The following is an 8,727-nucleotide window of genomic DNA, read 5'->3' as shown; positions in this document are numbered from 1 at the left end:
TAGATATCACTACAGATTGATTGATTGATTGAGCTAGAAACAGGGTCTGGCTCTGTCACCCAGGCTGGAATGCAGCAGACTGATGATAGCTTACTATCGCCTAGAACTCCTGAACTCAAGCTGTCCTTCCCCTCAGCCTCTCGAGTAGCTGGGACTACAGGCGCTTGCCACCACGCCCCCAATAACTTTTTTTTTCCTTTTTGGTAGAGATATGGTTTTGCTCTGTTGTCCAGGCTGGTCTCAAACTCCTGGACTCAAGTGATGCTCCCATCTTGGCCTCCCAATGTGCTGGGATTACAACTGTGAGCCACCATGCCCAGACCACATAAAAATAACCAGAGAGGAGCGCGTCCCAGACCGCGCCCGCCAGGCAGTCCAGTCCCCTCCCATCCCACCCCACCGCCGCGCCCGCCAGCTATGAGCTCCACGCAGGTCAACAAGGACTCCTCGTACTGGCTGTCCGCCCAGGTCAAGAACCGGCTCCTGTGCAAATATGACCTCCAGAAGGAGGCAGAGCTCCGCAGCCGGATCCAGGGACTCACCGGCCTCTTCATCGGCCCCGACTTCCGGGAGGGCCTGAAGGACGGGACTGTCTTATGCACACTCATTAACAAGCTACAGCAGGACTCAGTCCCCAAGATCAACCGCTCCATGCAGAACTGGCACCAGCTAGAAAACCTCTCCAACTTCATCAAGCCCATCGTCAGGGAAGGCATGAACACCGTGGACTTGTTCGAAGCCAGCGACCTGTTTGAGAGTGGGAACATGAGGCAGGTGCAGGTGTCTCTTCTCGCCCTGGTGGGGAAGGCCAAGACTAAGAGGCTGCAGAGCGGGGTGGACATCGGCCTTAAGTACTGGGAGAAGCAGAAGCAGAATTTTGACGATGCCACCATAAAGGCTGGCCAGTGCGCCATCGGGCTGCAGATGGGCACCAACAAATGCACCAGCCAGTCGGGTATGACTGCCGACGGCACCAGGAGGCATCTCTACAACCCCAAGAACCACCTCCTGCCCCCCATGGACCACTCAACCATCAGCCTCCAGATGGGTACAAACAAGTGTGCCAGCCAGGTGGGCATGACAGCCCCCGGCACCTGGTTGACACCAAGCTGGGAACCAACAAGTGTGACAACTCCTCCATGTCCCTGCAGATGGGCACGCAGGGCACCAAGCAGAGCGGCCAGGTCTTTGGCCTGTGCCAGCAGATAGAGGACCCCAAGTTCTGCCCTTAAGGCACAGTGGCCAATGGGGCTCCCTTGGGCGCCAGCGACTGCCCGGGTCCAATGGAGGTCCCTGAATATCCGCCTTACTACCAGGAGGAGGCTGGCTACTGAGGCTCCCAGCACGCTCTCTGCCCACAACGTCTCCCCGTCTGAGTTTTTGGGTTTTTCTGTGTTTTCGTCTTTCTTTTTTCTTAACCTGTTCAGTGTTGCCAATCAACCCAGCATCTGTGAGTGGAGGTGTGGGATCAGGGAGCAGGTCTTTTTCCCCCTTGCCTTGGTCCTTCGTAGGGCTGAGCCACCGGGCTATGGGGGAAGGGGTCAAAGCCATATCCCGATACGTGTAGGGTGAGGGTGTCTGCTGGCAAGTCCAGGCTGTGGGCCAAGCTGTGCTGGGGAGAAGAGACTTAGGCTTGGAGGGAACCAGTCCCCGAAGGTTTCCGGTTGCCTTGTCTCTTCCCCATTTTGTCAGCCTATCAGTTTGTGGTTTCTGTACCCGCAAAGGTTTCAGAAGTATTAACAAAAGAAAAATACTTTTTTTTCCCCCGAGGAATGGGGCAGGGACAGTGGAGAGGGTGCTGGGAAATGAGTCCCCTGGGAAAGGGGGCCTGGCCACCATGCTAAATATCTCAGGCTGCCAAGTGGCTGCATTTCCCTAGAACCCTCAGACCAACAGACCTCAGACCCTCAGACCTGCCCCAGGGCCGGTGGGAAAGTGAGGCCGGTACAATGAAGTGGAATTCTGCGTTGTTGGGGCTAAGCCTGAGCCCCTCTCCATGCTAACCACCCCCCTCCACTATGGCCTCAGTCAGTTTTGTTGTTGATGTTGTTGTTGTTGTTGCCCAGGCTGGAGTGCAGTGGCGAGATCTTGGCTCACTGCACCTCCACCTCCCTGGCTCAAGGGATTCTCCTGCTTCAGCCTCCCAAGTAGCTGGGACTGTAGGTGCTCCACCACGCCTGGCTAATTTTTGTATTTTTATTAGAGAAGGGGTTTCACCATGTTGGCCAGGCTGGTCTCAAACTCCCAGCCTCAGGTGATCCACCCACCTCAGCCTCCCCAAGTGCTGGAATTATAGGCGTGAGCCACCATGCCCGGCCCCTCAGTAGGTTTTAAGGAGCCTCCAGCCCTCCTTCTCCCCTTCTGGGCCTGACCAGCTATACTGCTCCATCTCCCCTGGCCATACGCCCCACCAAGTACTACACAGGGACCCCCACCCAGGAGCCCTGCCCTATGAGATAATGTGAAATATGACTGTGGACCAAACGCAGTAAAACCTCTGTAAGAAGAAAAAAAAAAGTGTGTATGTATGTATATATATATATATCCTGAGAGATAATATATTTATACGCATAGTTTATTGTTCCAATTATTCCAGTTTTTATCTTTCTCAAATAAGAAGACTGCAGAATAAGCCAGAAAGAGAAGTTAAATAATTTAATATTTTCATTCTATTGCCCTAATTATAATACCATTCTATGTTATTAAAAAAACACACACACACCAGGCAAGGTGGCTCACGCCTGTCATCCTAGCAGTTTGGGAGGCCAAGGTGGAAGGATCACCTGAGATCAGGAGTTTGCGATCAACCTGCCCAACATGGTGAAACCCCGTCTGTACTAACAATACAAAAATGAGCCAGACGTGGTGGCATGTGTCTGTAAGTCCCAGCTACTTGGGAGGCTGAGGTAGGAGAATCCCTCAAACATGGGAGGTGGAGGTTGCAGTGAGCCAAGATCGTGCCACTGCACTCCAGCCTGGGTGACAGAGCGAGACTCCATCTCAGAAAAAAGCAAAAACAAAACAAGAACAAAACACACAGACACATACACACACACAGACAATCACATTTTACTTCTGATTTTTAAATTTGTGGTGATCCCTTGCTTTTATTAATTGGCTGGTCGGGCGCGGTAGCTCAGGCCCGTAATCTCAGCACTTTGAGAGGTCAAGGCGGGTGGATCACTTGAGGTCAGGAGTTCAGGCAAGATGGTGAAACCCAGTCTCTACACAAAACACAAAAATTAGCCAGGTGTAGTGGCGTGTGCCTGTGGTCCCAGCTGCTCAGGAAGCTGAGGTGGGAGGATCGCTTGAACCCAGGAGGCAGAGGTTGCACTGAGCCGAGATCGTGCCACTGCACTCCAGCCTGGGCAACAGAGTGAGACTCCGTCTCAAAAAATAATATCATGAAATAAAATGAAATAAAATAAAATAAAATAGGCTGGGCGCAGTGGCTCCTGTCTGTAAACCCAGCACTTTGGGAGGCCAAAGTGGATGGATCACCTGAGGTAAGGAGTTTGAGACCAGCCTGGTCAACATGGTGAAACCTCGTCTTTACTAAAAACACAAAACTTAGCCAGGTGTGGTGGTACATGCCTGTGATCCCTGGTACACGCCTGTGATCCCAGCTACATAGGAGGCTGAGGCAGGAGAATCACTCGAACCTGGGAGGCTGAGGTTGCAGTAAGCCAAGGTCACGCCACTGCACTCCAGCTTCTTGCTCTTGCAACAGAGCGAGACTCCATTGCAAAAATATATTAATAAATAATAAATAAAATAAAACAAAATGAAAAATAAAATAATAATTTTACTCCAAATGTTAAAGGTGTTGCTCCATTGTCTTTAAGCTTCCAATGTTGCTGTTGCGAAGCTCAATGCATTTTGATTCTTTGTCCTTTGATTGTGACCTATTAGAGATTTAAAATCTTTTTTGTTGTTGTTGTTTTGAGATGGAGTCTTGCTTTGTTGCCCAGGCTGGAGTGCAGTGGCGTGATTGCAGCTCGTTGCAACCTCCACCTCCCAGTTTCAAGTGATTCTTGCAGGAGTAGCTGGGACTACAGGCAGGTGCCACCACGCTTCTCTAATTTTTTTATTATTTTATAGAGATAGAGTCTCATTATGTTGCCCAGTCTCCAATTTTTAAAAAATCTCAGCAATCCTAGCTTTAATTTCCTAGCATTCTTTTTTAGTTATTTGAATTCTCCTATTCACACTATTCCGGTTTTGTGTGATTGTTCTGTTTTTTTGTTTGTTTGTTTGTTTTTTTTATGGATAGAGTGCTTTCTCTTATTTGTATGGGGTATAATAATGGTCTTTTATCCTTGGAAGTTTCCTTCTACTTCCTGTATTGTTTCTGTTTCCTCTTGTTTCCTTTTATGCCTATTCACTTTTTTTTTTTTTTTTTCGGAGACAGAGTCTTGCTTTGTTGCCCAGATTGGAGTGCAGTGTTGAGATCTCAGTTCACTGCAAACTCTACCTCCCGAATTCAAGCAATTCTTATGACTCAGCCTCCCGAGTAGCTGGGATTACTGGCTCGCATCACCACGCCTGGCTAATTTTTGTATTTTTAGTAGAGACGGCGGGTTTCACCATGTTGGCCAGGCTGGCCTCAAGTGATCTGCCTGCCTTGGCCTCCCAAACTGCTGGGATTACAGGCGTGAGCCACTGCATTTGGCCTATTTACTTTGGTTTCTCTTTCTCTGTCTTTAATGTTGAAAGCTCTTCTCAAATATCTGATACTTGACATTAGTATTTAAGCTTGAAGCATTACAAACTGATGGTAAACTCTTAACTTGTAGACTTGTGGTCCTCACGATAGGAAAACCAAGTTCGGTTTTTTAAGTTGGAATGAGTCTTGACTGTAGATACACACAACTTTTACTTAGGGCTACTTCACTTCTACAAAGTAGAAGCTTCCTAACTCTGGGAAACATAAACCTGATTCTGCTTTTTTTTTTTTTTTCTTTTTTTTTAGACAGAGTCTCGCTCTGTCGCCCAGGCTGGAGCGAAGTGGCGCAATCTCAGCTCATTGCAACCTCCACCTCCTGGGCTCAAGCAATTCTCTTGTCTCAGCCTTCTGAGTATCTGGGATCACAGATCTTGTTGCCCAGGCTAGAACGCAATGGTGTGATCTCGGTTGACTGCAACCTCTGCCTCCTGGGTTCAAGCGATTCTCCTGCCTCAGCCTCTGGAGTAAGTCTCACTCTGTCGCCCAGGCTGGAGTGCACTGGCCGGATCTCAGCTCACTGCAAGCTCCGCCTCCTGGGTTTACACCATTCTGCCGCCTCAGCCTCCCAAGTAGCTGGGACTACAGGCGCCCGCCACCTCGCCTGGCTAGTTTTTGTATTTTTTAGTAGAGACGGGGTTTCACCATGTTAGCCAGGATGGTCTCGAACTCCTGACCTCGTGATCCACCCGTCTCAGCCTCCCAAAGTGCTGGGATTACAGGCTTGAGCCACCGCGCCCGGCTAACTTTGTATTTTTATTAGAGACGGGCCAGGCTGGTCTTGAACTCCTGATCTCAGGTGATCCGCCCACGTTGGCCTCCCAAAGTGCTGGAATTACAGGCGTGAGCCCCCACACCCAGCCTGAGTTACCACTAATTTTAAGAAGATAAACATTATAAATGATGAAAATTAACAGAGTAAATAAAGTTTTGTAAATATACAAAAGGAACCTGTACACTTCTCAAAAGGCCTTTTAAAAAAATCTCTGCAGGAAGAACTGATTCTCCTGCAGAGAATCATTAAAGTGAAACAGTTAATGTTGATGAAGCTACAAAATTAATGGCTCAGCTGTAATACAGTGGTGAAGCATCTAATTCCCCCAAAAGACCAATAAATTATAAATGTTTTATATAAAAAAACTTACTATGAGCAATAAACTCAGTAACTGAATTTGTATAAATATTTGTCCTCAGAAAACATAGGCTTTTAAATTTCAATCTGACATGTTTTGAGATAGTGATTTGTGAGACTCCAATCATGGGGTCAGACCCCAACAATACTGATTAATGGGACCCCTTAACTTTCTAACTTTGTCTACCAGTGGCCTAGAAAGACTAGGGAAGTTTGGGGAGTTTTGGGGACTTCATTTTGTAAACTCTAACTAGCATCACCCCTAGACCCAGCAGGAGGGGCCCCTGCCCTTAACCCTGCATGTCACAAATAAATGCCAAAATGTGTTTATTAAATGACACACAGATATTTTTGTTACTTGGAATCCAGCATACAGGCTGGCATTGTATGACTTGCAAACTTAAACATCCACTCCTGGAAATAACACCTATTAGACCCCAAGGAAACACTTCACATCACTTGCTCTATGTCTACAAAACAAAAGGGAACCGAATACAAATGCCATAAAGCCTTATGGTTTCTGCTGCTGTTGAAGTAGGAGAAAGACCTTGCTTCAGAATGTGGGGAGGATTCCGAACAGCAGAAACAGTTCGATAAGAGAAAAGACAAAATAATTAGCTTGTCAAATAAATTCTTCCTCTCAGTGTGAAAGCAATAGCTTTTGGCTTAACAGAGTATCTTTTCCTAGTGTCAAGCATTTTCTTGCTTTTCTTAGGACACCAGAGATGCTCACAAATTAGGATGAAATTTCAGATGGGTAGCTGAGGAACATTCTGCAAAACTGAGCACTTTTATATTATTTTTAAATGTTTGTATAGATGTAACAAAGTGTGATACTGATTCTTTACATTTGTAGCAAAAGGGACATGGAATGTTAGAATTGCAGATTTTTTTTTGTTTGTTTGTTTTCTTGAGTCTCGCTCTGTCACCCAGTCTGGAGCATAGTGGCATGATCTTGGCTCACTGCAACCTCCACCTCCCAGGTTCGAGCAATTCTCCTGCCTCAGCCTCCCGAGTAGCTGGGATTACAGGCATGTGCCACCATGCCTGGCTAATTTTTGGATTTTTTTAGTAGACACGGGGTTTCACCATGTCGGCCAGGCTGGTCTTGAACCCCTGACCTCAGGTTATCTATCCACCTCAGCCTCCCAAAGTGCTGGGATTACAGGTGTGAGCCACTGTGCCCAGCCCGAATTGCAGATAGTTTAATTTTATTAAAATGTTTAATGTTTAATAAACTTTCATTAAATTTTCTTTCTTTCTGTGCGTGTGTGTGTGTGTTTGAGGTGAAGTCTCACTCTGTTGCCCAGGCTGGAGTGCAATGGTGCAATCTCGGCTCACTGCAACCTCTACCTCCTGGGTTCAAACAGTTCTCCTGCCACAGCCTCCTGAGTAGTTGGGATTACAGGTGCCTGCCACCACGCCCAGCTGATTTTTGAATTTTCAGTAGAGATGAGGTTTCACCATGTTGGCCAGGCTGGTCTTGAACTCCTGACTTCGGGTGATCTGCTCGCCTGGCCTCCCAAAGTGCTGGGATTACAGGCGTGACCCACCGTGCCTGGCCTTCATTAAATTTTCAAAAAATTAAATTAAAAAACTTTAGCCTTATCTACATAATTTTGTGTTTTGTTATTAATTTTAGTTCATTTATTGATTGTTTTAAAGTTGGTTTTTTTTTTTTTTTTTTTTTTGAGACGGAGTCTGGGCCTCGGCCGGCCCAGGCTGCGAGGTGGGGTGGGCGGATCTCAGCTCACTGCCAAGCTCCGGCCTCCCAGCGTTCACGCATTCTCCTGCCTCCGGGCCTCCCCCAAGTAGCCTGGGACTACAGTGCCGCCCGCTCTAGTTCGCCCTAGTTTTGTATTCTTAGTAGGAGCACGGGTTTCACCATATTAGCTCAGGGGGATGCGTTCTCGATCACCTGACCTTGTGATCCGCCCGCCCTCTCAGGCCTCCCAAAGTGCTGGGATTACAGGCCTGCAGCCACCGCCGGCCCGGCCTTAAAGTTTTAATAGATAATCAAGGTTAGAGGAAATATAGCTTTTGGAAATATCTGAAAATAATTTCCTGATTATTTTACAATTTCCATAAAATAATGTAAATGTAATATAAAATGGAAATGTAAAGGTTTTTTAACATTGACTTTATGCATATTTTATACACTGTAGGGATCAAAGGAGGGCTTTCCCCTTGACCCTCTGAAGGTTCACTGAAAATCACTGTCATGAGGCAGTTTAATGGAAGAACAGGCATACAAATTTATTTAACAAGTACATAACGAGCACAAGAGGAAAATCACAGAGTCATTGCCCACCCACATTGTGATTCAGAAGCTTATAGACCACGCGCTAGCAAAACAGGTTGTGGAAGTAGGGAAAAGAATTCTGTTACTAGGGAGAATGAATGGATCAGGGAACAGAGATTAAATTGTACATGATCCTGTGAAAAGCTATGTTCAGGAAAGCTACACTCCTGGTCTTCCAGGGAGGAGAAAAAAATTAATTTTTTTTGATGGTCTAGATCTTAGGAAGATAAAGAAACTCCTATTTTACAGAGGGTGGGGGTAGGGAGAGGTGTAAGTCAGAGAGACCTTGAGGCTTCCTCAGTTCACCAAGCCATATATGGTGGTATCGGTTTCTGAGCTCCAACAACACTTTCTTTTTTATTTTTTCTTTGAGACAGAGTTTCGCTTTTGTTAACCAGGCTGGAGTGCAATGGTGCAGTCTTGGCTCACTGCAACCTCTGCCTCCCCGGTTCAAGCTATTCTCTTGCCTCAGGCTCCCGAGTAGCTGGGATTACAGGCGCCCAACACCACACCCAGCTAATTTTTTGTATTTTTAGTAGAGGCTGGGTTTCACCATGTTGATCAGGTCAA

General features: G+C 46.9%; 1 pseudogene; it reads left to right on the top strand.

Moving 5' to 3' along the window:
- The first annotated feature begins 417 nt into the window (after positions 1-417).
- Positions 418-1,334, top strand: LOC108540533 (calponin-2 pseudogene; annotated as a pseudogene).
- Positions 1,335-8,727: the final 7,393 nt, after the last annotated feature.

The sequence above is a fragment of the Rhinopithecus bieti genome, unplaced genomic scaffold, assembly GCF_001698545.2.
Source record: "Rhinopithecus bieti isolate Rb0 unplaced genomic scaffold, ASM169854v2 scaffold_18548, whole genome shotgun sequence".
NCBI lineage: Eukaryota > Metazoa > Chordata > Mammalia > Primates > Cercopithecidae > Rhinopithecus > Rhinopithecus bieti.
Note: the sequence above shows the minus strand (reverse complement) of the source record. Positions and strands in the feature narration are given on the sequence as shown.